The sequence below is a fragment of the Mytilus trossulus genome, chromosome 12 (genome assembly GCF_036588685.1).
Source record: "Mytilus trossulus isolate FHL-02 chromosome 12, PNRI_Mtr1.1.1.hap1, whole genome shotgun sequence".
Lineage (NCBI taxonomy): Eukaryota > Metazoa > Mollusca > Bivalvia > Mytilida > Mytilidae > Mytilus > Mytilus trossulus.
Window position 1 is genome coordinate 24,747,756 of NC_086384.1, and position 14,967 is coordinate 24,762,722.

Below are 14,967 nucleotides of genomic sequence, written 5' to 3' on the forward strand. Positions count from 1 at the left end.
TTTTCTTTAAGATGCAAATTATATTTAAAAGCCATATCAATTATTGGAACAGGTTTCCTTTTTGAAGAAGACGTTTCTAAGTTGAAAAACTTGTGGCTAATCCATTTGTAATTTTTGAACAATAAAATACTAGCTTTTCTTTTAATATACATATTGGATAAAATCAAATCAATCAAAACAAGTTTAATTATTATTTTTTTTTATTATCATAAAACTTTCAATTTTTCCTAATTTGCATACAGTTAATATATTTTTCATGCACAACATTAAAGTATATAACAAAATAGACAAACATGTAACCAATTAAATCATATATAAAAAGAGGTCACAATGTGGTTTGGAGAGATTTTTTTTTATAGAAAGTCTAATTCAATCGACATTTTTAGAAACATTCTATTCTATTATAGAGCAAACAAATTTATTATCAATTGATAAATTGTGACTTTTGGACTTTCTGTCTTGTAATTCTTTTGACTTATTTCTGTTTTTCAACACATAATGTCAACAATCAATGAGCATAACATGTGAATAGTCAATTCCAGTTTAAATATTCATTATATTTGAAGTAAAATTATTTGTTAACTTATCATAATCATTATGTCTGTCTTTCTGTATTCCCAACATTTAACACTTGCATTGTTAGGTATAATAAAACAGATGATAAAGCATCCTCTATGCAATGAAGAAAGTTCCCAATGAAAACTGAGATTTAGAGCATACCTGAATTTTACCAGAAGAATCACTGGAGTGATACTTTCCAAAGTAGTTTTGTATGGAGTCTTCATACATATTTTTTTCTTTTGAAATTCATATTTAATGTGTGCCAAGATTATTTAATCTTTATCTAGAGAGGCATCCATTGTTGACAGGCCTTATGGAAAATATATTTTACAAAACTAAATATAATTGGAGGGGGGAGAATAATACTACACATATCAAAGAATCAAGAAGTAAAATACACAGTTCATAACTACAAGGTATTCAAGTATGACATCTTAATATTATAAAATACAAAACCCAAAGAAAGTAACCTTACTAAAAACTTAAAATAGTTGTCAATGCTACTCAAGTAGGAAAAGGTATAAAAAAACCGTCTCAAACGTATTTAAAAATGAGTAAAACGTAATTACAAAACAGATATATCAGAAAAATACAATTCCTGAATTTAACATTAGTCTATCATAGGGATAAAATATAAAACAAAAACTCAAAACTAAGTGCAATAATAGTCTTCTCTGTTCTTTAAAATTGTTGACACTTATATGGCAAGCTCTAAGAAGTCTTCATAAACCTAAAATAAAATTACTTTCATGTAAAATTCACAAAATCTGGTTTAATTTTTGAAATAAACATTTTGAAAGAAAAAAAAAGTTTGAACTATTTATATTACATTTCCACAAGATGACTGGCTTTCCCAGTGATATATCAAACTCAAGTTGGTATGGTGTCTTTTTCTAATCTTCTGGTTTGGACATGTCGCAAAAAATACCTTTTTTTGGTTTAAAAATATTTTACCAAATATAATTTATTATACGACTGGAAAATCTTTGGCTTGCAAGGTAGATCCAACTATCAAAACATTTAAGTGTAATCAAGCATATTTAAATTTAATTAAAAAAATACCCTTTTATAATAAAGGGCAGATAATTACATTGATTTGATAGGACAATTTGTGTTTAGTTCTAATGGACAGACAGACTGACAGGGTGAGATCTATATTCACCTCAAAAACTCAATAAGTTGGATACGGACACGGTTATATCAAGGCAAGAGGTTTAAAACAATAATCTCCAATAAATTTAGTATACAGTACAATGTAACAATTATATCAGAATTATTTATTTTTGATTTTGTATCTGGAAAATTAAAACTATACCAGTAAAGTCTCTTCTCGTTTTGAAATTTAAAGGAAACCAAACATAAAAATACTGTGAGAAGGCAGTAAAGGTAGATTTTTTGTTCATGTCCATTTTGAATTGATCAAATGTTTTATTAATCCCAGGGAAACTGTTTGGAGCAGCATATCCAGTCTGCCTTACTTCACCAGAGTACTAAGCAGATTTTCCATTGGTCAATAAAACATTAAATCTCCATGAAAATATGTAAAAAAAAAAAGTAAAAATACAAAAATACTGAACTCCGAGGAAAATTCAAAAAGGAAAATCAAAAATCAAAAGGCAAAATCAAAAGTCCAAACACATCAAACGAATGGATAACAACTGTCATATTCCTGACTTGGTACAGGCATTTTCTAATGTAGAAAATGGTGGATTGAACCTGGTTTTATAGCTAGCTTAACTTCTCACTTGTATGACAGTCACAAGATGAATTGAAACATTTTCCAATATGCCTTAATAAAATGGATTTTAATGAAGTTGTTATATGCATATGTCTCATATTGAAAGTTTTTTTTCAGATCAAATAATCCTAGATAAATTTCAGTTTTAAAAAATATTTTTTTGGGGTGATTGATACCATTGTAGGTCCTGGATTTCTTTCAATATCACCATACAGCAACTGATCCCTTTAATCTTCACTGTTGTTAGGGTAGATGTTCTTTTGGTTAAAATACTACTCACAACTTCATTACACTCTGAAACAATATACACATAGATATATATTTATATCAATAGATAAAGAAAAGAGATAAAGAGTTTTAAGTTGCAATATATACACACTCTTTAACTTGATTGACTTTCTCAGATCTTTTTTTTTGTAAAAGTTAAGTTTGCTTTAACAAGTTAAAAGTACATAAAGAGTGGATGATGAACTGCAATAATTTATATAATATAACATGCACTTCAATCACCATGTTTGAGATTTTTTTTATAGGTCCGGTAAGGGCCGATTTTGGCCTCAAATTTCAGGTTCATCTGACGAAAGATTTTTACCACTTTTTAAAAACTATTTCATTTGAAATAATAGTTTTTGTGAAAGATTTCAACTGATTTAGTCATTAAAAACGTTCCAATTCAAGCTCAAATATGAAAAATCTACCAAATATGCTGAAAAATGTCACCTTTTCAGATGTTTTTTGTCAAAAATGAAAGTGGCCGCATCCGTGTTCATCCTCAACCTTTATATATGTTTTGTATTATCATAAAATACAACTTACATTTTTATATAAAGGATGAACACGAATGCGGCCACTTTCGCTTTACATGAAAACCGTCTAAAATTTGACTAAAATGCTAGAATTGTTAAGATTTCAGTGGTGCTAGTACCTGATGTATGTGCATTGTATTGTCAAGAACAGCCAGTATTTATGTTGCAGATGCATTCTACTGTCCAATAAATAACTGAAAGTTTACATTTCAACAATTTTGTAAAACTGCTATAGTTTGGGGCCAAAAAGGGGTCTTAAACTATCAACAAATTTTGTTTGTGCAAATGTGAATAATTCCTCAAACTGAATTTAAAATATAAGTCTGTTGTCAGATTGAAAATGGTGACATTTTGTTTTAAAAAAATATTGTTATTTACCAGGGCTTCCAAAAAATATTTGAGCCAGCCGGACATTTTGTGTCTTATACCATGTATACAGATCTCTTAAGACTATGTAACAAAAGACAACCATGGTAATCAGTTGGCCATCATATAACCAATGATTGACAATTAAAAAAAAAACAGATATCAAACTTTACTTTGAAATAAATTCAATGTTCTGGCGTAAAGTGCTAAACTGACAGTTCATCATTTGAAGTGAGCAACATCAGTGTACTGAATTCTGCCTTAGACTCTTTATTTGTGCAAAATAACATTATCAAAAACTATATTTTCATTTTGAAAAACATATTTTGGTAATACATGTACCAGATGTTGACTTGACAATGATAAAACATGGACCAGATATGGATACGTAAAATCCATGTGCATTTATAAAGCACGATTGAGTAAAAGTAGCTCTTTCCACATTATTTCATCATCAAAATACTAGAAATGAAAGTTAGATAAACGTATCAATGATAATTTTAATAGCATTTTTGATGAGCATTGATAGATTATTAAATTTCCCACCTGCACACATACTGACAAGATCAAACGTTGTTTTAATGACCTTTTAATTTTTTTTTATCAAATCATATTTATAAAACATTTACTAACATATTTCTAATAACTTTAATCTTTTTGAAAAAAGAAATTAGATGTAAACAGCTGACATGTAGGAACTTCCAAATGTTTTGGTGAATTGTATTAATATGACCGTCTCTTAAGAAAGCTGAAAAGTAGATGAAGGTATCATGCTTATCCCAGACATACAATGTCTGGACAAATTTCAGGTGTAAGGAATATATGACCGTTTTAGAAGCCATGTTATTTATTGTTTCCAATTAAAAAAAAATGTTAACTTGTTATTATACACTACCAAATGCTCTATGTGTATCAATCTCGTCACAGAAACTCCTCTCTTCCTCAACAGCAATTTCTTTATTCCGTATCTAATAAAAAGAAAATCGTATTGAATTAACCACCCACTCTACATAATTTTTTTATATGATGTATTGAAAACAAATGAATTAAATGCTTGTTGAAAACTGTATGTATTTTTGTTCCACAGTTCAAATTCACGTTAGGCAAATAAAGATCCAAATTTTCATTCTTTTGATCAAAATGTTTTTGTAATTTTCTTAAACTGCAAATATAGGCAAGTACATTGGGTGCAACAAACTACCTGTGGGATAGTTTTAATCCGTAAATGGAAGGTCATGGACTTAGAACCAACCTAAATTTGAACCCCTGTATTCTAGTGTATATCAATTTTCCTTAAGTTCAAATTTAAATAACACCATACAGCAGAATTAAATCCATATTAATCAAAGATGTTCACTAGTCAAGTTTTTAAATTTTGTCAGATTTCGTAATTCCTCTATAGTTCTATCCAATTGAAGACAAAAATGCAACATTCATTTTTCTTTTCAGAATCTTTAACATTCTGGAAAGAAGTCATTTGTACAAATTTTGAATTCTTGTAATTTTAGCTTCCTAGCATTTTGTAATTATTATAGTGTTTGGAAAGTAAGACTTGTCAATGATTAAGATATCGAAATTCAAGAGATAATTTTCCCCACAAATTTTCAATAGCCTATATCTCATGATATATCTCAAACAAACAAAAAAAGCACAAACAAGACAGTTATTAATTGTTTTTTGCTCTTTTGTTCTTTATTAATCACATATCAATATTTACCAGTTTGATGAAAAGCTTGATATTTTGAAAAGGAGATGAAAACATCCTTTAAGTAATTTACCATATTTTCAAATGGTGTGATGAATTCTGAATGTGTATATATATAACTAACCCGAAATGTAGAATATCTGACTGTCTGAATGTTGCCTACAAAAAAAAAATGAAGGCATAAGCATATAAATTCTTATTTATTTTTTGCTTATAAGAATAAAAAATGCACATTGAAGACCTATTGGTGGCCTTGGGCTGTTTTCTTCTCTTTGGTTGGGTTGTTGTCTCGTTGACACATTACCCCTTTCCATTCTTTATTGTAAGTTGATCATTCAATAAATGTGATAAGCCTTAGAAAATTAAATCTATTTTTTCATGTTTGTAGCTAGCTGTTGTCTGTTTCTCACATTAAGAAATATGTCTTGCATTACACTGCATATATAGTTAAATAAATGCATTCAAGATACATTGTAATGGAGTCTAAATATATTCTTTATGTGATTTTGGAAGCAACACTATTAATGGATGGAAATGCAGAGATCTGATATTTATGCAGTTCAATATATATATTCATATATATCAGCCATATACAACAATACCTGATAAATACTATGTAAACCTTTGTTTGTTAGGATGACAGCCACATCCTCAGTGAACTCAAACACTAGATCACTCATCTATACCCTGTTTCTAAAAAATAAATAATGCAATGTATCAAATATGAGATGAAGGTACTAAAACATTCAACAGTTTTAAACTAAAAGATAAGGAATTACAGTAGTTGTACAATTATTAAGTAATTTTGTTGGTAGTTATTTTTTACGGCTCATGTGTAAGTGAGTCTTCTTCAAAATTATATCAATGTATTATCATGTGATGTAAAATATATATGTTGTGTCCAAAAGTAATTTATGAACAGGAGTTTCTTCTCCACGGCGATCACTGCTTTATTATATAGAGAGTCTCCATCGGCGAGAAAATTACTGTCCTATCCCCAAGTACTCTTATTAAATTAAAGTCTTAGATGACTAACAAGTTTGTCTGACAACTGAAACCATATCCGTACGCCTTTATTTTTCGTTTTTCTCCTAAATAACCCAAACTGAATGAAAAAGAATAGATGACAAATGCCACTATGCATAATACCTATAGAACACAGAGGCATGAGGATTAATTTATTGTGGAAGGAAGAGAAGCTACACACAGAATGAGGTCTTCTCGTTTAATAGTATAGACTATAGATGCCAACTCAAACCTTTTTGTATTTTTTTCTGGAGAAGCCCTTTGTAAATTTTATTACAAATAAAATAATTCATAATGGAGCAAAAGAAAAGATAAACACATAAAGAGTAATGCATCAATGACCAACCCTGATATTTATAAGTTAAGAATTAAGAATAAAGTTTGAATTTTCGCGGATTAGTTATTAAACATTCAATATTTAGGAATCAAAATACAGCATTTCTTTTTTCATCAAAGATTATATAAGCACTTTATTTTCGAAAATGTATAGACGTTCAAACATTTGCCATGCATGAAGCTGGTGTAAAACGAATTTATGGTATAATATCGTTAATTCCTATATTATTATAAATGGTCATTTGTAGTCATACTATTCAAAATAATATGAAAACTGTTTTTTCTTTCTTTTTTCTACCAATCTCATCTGAAGGCACTCTGTCAATGTGAATTTGTTCCACCTAACAGAAGTTCCAGTTGAAACTTTATTATAAACAATGTCATAATACCTGTACCTGTTGGAACAAATATTTGATACTATTTATTCCGTTAGGAACACCTACTGTAATATAGGGTTATTGCATGAATATTGGGGAATATTGTCCCGAGTAGAATTTTATATTGCACGAGCTTGTGAGTGCAATATATGATCTACGAGGGACAATATTCCCCAATATTCATGCAATAACCTTTTTATTGTATAGCAATATAATATTTGAAAGTAAATATTGGTATGAACTGAGTTTTTGTCTTTGATGACGTCATGAATTTTGAAGATTTATTGCACTAGTGCAATAATGGAATTTATTGCACGCTAACTTTTGGTTACTTTCTGTGGGAAATATTATATTGCTATACAATAATAGTTCTTCTTGTGGAAATAATATTCCAGAATAGTTTTACCATTGGGAACTTATATTCTGTAACAACACTCCTCCTTTTGGCAGGGGCTCCCATTGATTTCTTCATTTCTATACACTGTAAACAAAATTCCAATAAAATGAATTTTATTAACCAATAACAAAAATATGATATATTTTATTTTTAAGATATAATTATTCATTCATGTGATATGTGGGGAAAACTATTTTTATATTTTTTGGGTGTATCTCTTTAACATTTTTGAAGGACGATTGCTTATAGAATTGTATACAGTATTGTTGATTCGATCATCTTTATGTTGTTCATCTGAGTCTGAGTGTCATGTAATAAAAATGTAATCTCTACCCAAAGTATGTTTATTTTCCATAGAAACAGATAGCCTTTTGAAATACTGAGGATGGCTTGTAATTTAATTATCATCATGATCATTAAATTCATAGACAACACTGTGAGTGTCATTTTAAACTTAAAGAGAGATAGTAACTAAAACTATAGCACTTATATGTAAAAGACCTCTTCTGCTGCAAATTTCATTAAGAGTGGTCTTTTTGGGGCAGCTGTAGAGGCAATATTTGTTCTGGCAATTTGCAAGTTTATTTTATTTGTCTACATGATTAATTTTCTTATGCTTGATTTGTTCAGAACAGTATACTCTACAGTGTATCCCGTTTTATTTTAGAAAAATGAACAATGTCACTCTCATGAAAGAATTTTATGTGTGCATGACTTTCCAACATACATGTATATGGCCTCTTATAAATAATTATCACATAACTTTTTCAAATTCTGCAATCAAAATACCGGGACCCTTCCTGATGCAATGTATAACTAAGTTTGGGTACAATATTTAATCTATGCTTTGTTTATTAAATGTAAAGTAAATGTAAAAATTTTGATTACAAAATCAGACGCCACAACCATTTTAAGATTCACTCACTGTATATATATTATATATATATATGACTGTATATATATTTCTTAAGAAATTAGAGAAAAATGTTATTTTTGTTACTTGCAATTGGTCTTTCATATCTTGCCCTTCATAACTCGACTATCCTAACTCGCCTATACACCTCGCTGATAAGGAGCCCTATGCTTTACTGTGTAATGTCATCAATTTCAGCAGATCTAAGGGGTTGCACTTGCAAAAATTACAGATGGATGATATAGGGATTTCTATGTATCTCCCAAAACTTTGTTTGTAGGGACTAGGGGATATAAAAAAAAAAGTCACATTCAACTGGAATATATTCCATTCATTCTTATAATAATAGACATCATTTTCATACCTTTATATCAAAGGTGGTCTCAGTTTGGTCTCCTGTTACATGCATAGCAAGTCTCACCACTTCAGCATAGGTCATCTTTGATTAAGTTTTAGCCCCAGGTATGCACAGTATTCTAACAGGGTCTTCCATCATTAACATTGGTACAACTTGCTTCAGGTTGGAATATCCTCAAATTAAAATGCTTTTCAACCTTTTCTGAAGTTTGTAAATCATATATATAAATAAATATAATCCGTAAAAAAAAGTTTTTTAGATCCACCATAGATTTGGATATTTTTCCATTTTATAATAATGGAGCATAAATAATTGTAACTCAAGACCAGAAACAGTGAAAAAAGTCAAATTTGAACTTAATCTGTGTTTTGTTGTAATAAGCAGTGTATAAGTTTTATAACATTTGTTGAGACAAATTAAAGTTAGAGACTAGAAAAGAGGTTTAGCAATTGGTGCGAGGACACAGTTATTGTCCTTTGATGTTCGTTGTCCACATATATATATTCCCAAGTGTGAAAAGTGTATTACTTGCCAATTTTTTTCATACCCTTTTCTAATTTATTTCTTGACATTTTATGCATGAAATATTAAGTAAGGGGATGAAATTACATGATAAAAAATTTGGGTGCTGAATTTTTATGTTAAGTAGTGATTTGGTCCAGTGGAAAAGGGAAAAAATTAGTATGTCTGAAGCTGTCAAACTGAATTTAAGACACCCTTAACACAGAATTGTCAATATTTTGAGTTAGAGAGCTGGTAGAAGTTTCTATAATTTTGCTTTATTTGTCCCAATAGTAGTACACTACACTGTAAAATCTTTTTGAGATTGAACAAGTGCGATTTTTTTTAATTTGAATGTACAATGTATTGTCTAAAAGAAAATGCACTACGAAATAACTCTTCTCTGGCCTAAGAGATGAAATCAGTAAATGTAGATTCTGTACTTTGGCAACTTCCCTGAATGGTTTACTGGTCTCAATAAAAGTAAAGGATTTAAATCTGTGTTTGATAGAAATTCTGTCATTTTACGGCTAAATAAGCCATTTAAAGCAGTTTCCATGTTTATGGGTTACAGGCATGCTGACTTTTTATTTGAAGGCTTTTTATGTTTTGATATTTGTGTTTCTGTGCTCAATTCAAATTCTATTACCCATTAGGTGAACTCCGAATCTAGAGAAAAGTAGATTATCACAGAAAAATGTGCAAAATATGTTTTATTCATGGCCCTGGTTAAACGGCCTGTTTCATGTACATTGTATGTGAAATGTGAAGAGCTTTGTACATAAAATCTGTAGTCCATCATAAATATTTCACTAAATCTATAAAAAAGCAGTTTTCTTTAGAATAGTTAGTGGTTCAAATATATATGCCAATTTAGACTAAAACTGCATGCAAGTTTTCCTTGAAAAGTGAAAAAAAACTGTGCATTAGACCATGCTGTCTGCAAAAAAAGTTGAATGCAAGAGTATTTGTGCAATCAGACTTCTTGTATCATAACATCCTAGCATAGAAATGAACAAAAAATAACAAATTTCAATTTCTCATAGCTTCTGTATGCCCGTGGCTAAAAGTTCTTAGAATAAATATTATGGACAATGTTTTATATATTCATGATATTATAATGAAAGTTCCAGGAACATTTGTTATATTATAAAAGTTCTAGGAATATTTGATATATTTTAAAAGTTCTAGGAATATTTGATATATTTTAAAAGTTCTGGGAATATTTGTTATATTATAAAAGTTCTAAGAATATTTGATATATTTTAAAAGTTCCAGGCATATTTGGAATATTGGCTATATTATAAATGTTCCAGGGATAGTTATCATGGTTATTAGATAATGAAAGTTCTTGAAATATTTATTGTATGATCAAAGTTTTAGGAATATATACTACAATATCATAAATCATTTCTAGCTACAAATGTATGGAATTAAATTTCCAATCTTAAAGTAGACATTTTCACCTGAAATTTGTGACTAACTTCATGCTTGACTAAAGTTTGAGCATATCTTTCTTCATTGGTACAGACTAAATGACCATTTAGTTAAGTCACAGTGGGACATGCAGTGATAAAATATTAAAAATATATATCCTAACCTTGCTTAGAATGAGAGCCATCGTTTAAATATGTAAAAGTTTTGTTGTATTCCTCAGACTCCATCTTTGTAATTATGTACTACATGTACAGGTAAATATCATGTGAGGTGAACATTAATTAAGATTTAATCAGGTGTAAAAAAAATCAAATGACACTCTTTCTTTAAAGGAACAAATATTTTGACACCATATGATATTTTAGTTCCAGGAAAAAACCTTATGAAGGTGGAACTAATATTATGTAATGTTTGTTCCCAAGAACTTTTATTATCCATAGTTTTGTTCCAGGGGGAACAAGTATTATGCGGAACAAGTATATGTTCACACTACCGCCTAAATCGACTCTAAATAATCTTTAAACTTACATTTTATACTCATAATCATGTGGAATGCTTTTTGTAACTTTTCTTTACATTTAAAGTACATTTAATACATATGGAAGAATAATTTATGGTAAAAAAACTTCAAAAACTTGAAATTGGGTGAAAAAATTGCATGTTTATGTGACAACAGTAAAAGTTAGAGACCACTTTTACCAGCAGGCAGCTGCAGTGGTCTGGGAACAATGTATTTTAATAGGAAATGAATCTGATAGACTCTTCAGTATAATGTTGACAATATCTTGTACTCCACGGTCCACGAGACTTCCAAGACTTGGAGATTAATGGATTTTGGTGGCGTATTCTTATAGAAAAAAATGTTGGAACTGCTGAGGCTATACATTGACCACATAGTTCTAAAGTTTTATCATAAAATTAATTAGATATATTTTGTCATATAAAATGTCCAAAATAAGTGTGATTTATAAAAAGTTCTATAATGTTTTTGAATTTGGACTGCAATCAGCGCCGTTTTTTAATTACCCTGTTTGCATTCTGTGATAAAATGAATGTGATAATAACAAATTTAAAGTGACATACTATAAGTTTGATACGCTGGCATCACTAGTTTGAAAGACATTTTATTGATATTATCGGAAATAATTAAGATAATAGTGAATATGTTTTTTAACACATGTTTGGTACCGTATTGTATCTTTATTACCTATGTATGGAAAGACAATAAAATCACTGATTATCAGCTACAATTAGTTAGTGTCCAGTCCCGCCAATATATATGTATTTTTATGGGATGCATAAAAAAGTTATATTTATATTTATTTATTCATTCTGTCTTTGGATTCAGGTTCCAGATATTTTTTTAAATTCTATCCATTTATATGAGAGGGGGTAGAAGGGGTCCTGATCCTGAAATCCCGGGCTAAAATATACCTCATCCCGAAATCCCGGGCTTAAAAACACGAAATCCTGAGGTCCAGAAATTCGAAAAAGGAATTCCCAGATCCTGAAAGGGTCAATCCCAAAATCCCGAGGTTAAAAACACCCGATCCGATCCCGGAGTCCTGATAAAGGTCCTATCCCCCCTCTTATACATATGGTTTGATTGGTGATTAATTCAGTGGTAAAAAAAATCACACCAGACACATTATCTAATTCATGAATAGACTAAAAAAATACAAAATTGTGGCAAAATATTTTTTATAGACCAGATCACGGCACTTGTTTCTATCCATGCGAAGACCCACTATGAAACGGTATATTTACGTAAATATATTTGACAGTGGGTCTTCCCATGGATAGAAACAAGTGCCTGTGGACCAGATACATAACCCAAGACGGAAATAGATTGCCACTAAATACTGACCTCTATAGAGAAACGATTCAGTTCTTAAACTTCTTCTGTAATGAAAAATCTAGTGCTCTAGCAGGTCCGTGGTGATTTTAGTTGACAAGCCGAAGTCCCTGTAGTTTAATTTAATCTATTAATTCTAGAACTGAATTTGCTTACTTTTTTATGTAACAATTTTTAAAAATATTGCAATCTTGCAATAGGTACTACATATCTGCATGTTTATATATTTTAACAGCGTATATTACCATTTCAAAAGAGAGAAAATAAGAAACTTTTTTTCGTTTTTGTATTCATGTGTATACCTTTGCTACCTCAAACGTAGAGAGCTCAAATAAAAATATAAAATGGAGTCAAAAGCGGAATAATTCCGGAGTACACCTTTTCAATGAAAATCTCTATGTACACGTTGGCGTTTATGTACGTTGTTTTTTTTACTTTTGCAAGCACATCATACACCGCTCAAGTTTATGTTCGCTTGATGTCTTCAATGAAATTGAAGGATACGGCGTTGCAAACAACACTGATGTAAAACCCGGAGTACATCGGGAAAACTTGTGTCGTTTACTGAACATTTCTAAAAATGATTTCATTACCCTCAATATAATTTCCAGCTGATTACTATGACCAATCTGAATGTCATCTGAATGTCATCTGGATATTTCTGTTTTGTTTCATGGACTTATAAAAATAAATAAGATCTTTGAAAATAATTTTCTGTAACAAAGATGGCGAAGATAGCAATGATGTCAGGAGGATCAATAATGATCAGCGATTGGTTTATTTTTTAAAAATTTGTTATCAGTACTAAAAGATTTTGTTAGACCGTACTTGCTAGACTTCAAAGCACTATGGTATTATATGTTAACGTTAGCGATTGGTTGATCGCACTGTTAAGTTTTTGTTAACGATATTATCAGAAATTTGTTAGACCGCACGGTCTCACGGTCTTACTTTGTTAGTTATATAAGAAGACTAAAAAACCTAATATATTTCTTATATTAAAAGATAAAAAGTATAGGATGGGGTGTAATTATAGAATGCTTAAGTTTTGGTTCAAAATTTTAAATAGTGACAATTGTATATTAAGGTCTTGTTATAAAGAACTTGTGTTAAATTGTTCAAAATGTATGAATTGGGCAACATATGTAAAAAGATTGATATATAGTCTTGGTATGAATAATTTGTGGGATAATCAGTGGTTGTTAAATGTAGACAGCTCATATTTGCCTTTGATAAGACAGCGTTTGTTTGATCAAGCTAACCAAGAGTTACAATTTTTATTAGATTCTTCTTCAAAGTGTAGATTATATAAGTATGTTGTAACAAATGTAGTTTTGCAATTTTATTTACAGAAATGCATTCCTGTACTTTTTCGTAAATGTATAACAAGAATTCGTTTGTCTTCACATAATCTTTGTATTGAAACTGGACGTTATGTTGGTACTAATAGAAATGAAAGAAATTGTATTTTTTGTGATTTAGGGGTAATAGAGGATGAATTTCATTTTATTCTTCAATGTAGAAGATATACTGATTTGCGAAAAAAATATATAAAAAAATATTACTGGTCTAGGCCATCAACTTTTAAATTAATAGAATTATTATCTGGTGAAAACACAAAACAGCTTTGTAACTTGGGAAAGTATATACATTTCTCTTTTAAATTTAGAAACAGTTTATTGTAATAAAAGATAGTTTGTATTGATGAAACTTCTGACGTCATCTATTGTTTATTATGCGTATTGTTTATATTGTTTGTAATATGCCATATGTATACATTGTACATGTAATTGATTATACTGATGAGCCGTAAGGCTCAAAGTTAATAAAGAATTTGAATTTAATTGTTTGCTAGCTTGATTGTTTTAATTGTTTGCTAGCTTGATTCCTCATATTGTGTGCTAGATTGAATATTCTTATTGTTTACTGGATTTGTTATGATACTGTTTGCAGCTTGATTGTTCTGAATGTTGCTATAGAAAGATTCTTCTGATTGTTTGATAGCTATAATTTTCTTTTTCTTTTTGTTCGATAGATCGTTTGTTAGCTTTTTTTGCTATTGGTTGCTAGCTCGATTATTTTCATTGTCTGCTAGCTTGATTTTTCATATTGTTTGCTAGCTTGATTTTTCATATTGTTTGCTAGCTAGATTTTTCTTATTCTTTGCTAGGTCGATTCTTCTTATTGTTTGCTAGCTTGATTTTTCATATTGTTTGCTAGCTAGATTTTTCATATTGTTTGCTAGCTAGATTCTTCTTATTCTTTGCTAGGTCGATTCTTCTTATTCTTTGCTAGCTTGATTCTTCGTATTGTTTTGCAGCTCGATTCTTCATATTGCTAGCTAGCTTGATTCTTCTGATTGTGTGCAAGCTTGATTATTCTTATTGTTTGCTATCTTGAATCTTCATATTGTTCCTTGATTCTTCGAATTGTTTGCTGCTTGGTTCTTCTGATAGTTTGCTAGCTTTATTCATCTTTTGATTGCCAGCTTTTGATCACAGTTTATGCGCAAGATTTATAAAATGTAAGTTATCAAAAGACATGTTTTTCATAATGATATCAAAATGAAAAATGTATCAGACAACTCAGCT

At 29.7% G+C, this 14,967-nt stretch overlaps 1 long non-coding RNA gene across 7 annotated transcripts; it reads right to left on the reverse strand.

Moving 5' to 3' along the window:
- Nucleotides 1-297: 297 nt before the first annotated feature.
- On the reverse strand, nucleotides 298-13,140 carry LOC134693450 (uncharacterized). Of its 7 annotated transcripts, none has more exons than XR_010102408.1 (9): nucleotides 12,679-12,697; nucleotides 12,389-12,486; nucleotides 8,590-8,784; nucleotides 7,322-7,396; nucleotides 5,779-5,869; nucleotides 5,301-5,335; nucleotides 4,367-4,439; nucleotides 2,476-2,593; nucleotides 298-1,291 (listed from the first exon to the last, which is right to left on the reverse strand). It is a non-coding gene; the product is annotated as an uncharacterized LOC134693450 (long non-coding RNA). The 7 variants fall into 7 exon arrangements; XR_010102407.1 differs by lacking the exon at nucleotides 12,679-12,697 and adding an exon at nucleotides 12,970-13,140 and having other exon boundaries at nucleotides 299-1,291; XR_010102410.1 differs by lacking the exon at nucleotides 12,389-12,486 and having other exon boundaries at nucleotides 12,679-12,703.
- Nucleotides 13,141-14,967: the final 1,827 nt, after the last annotated feature.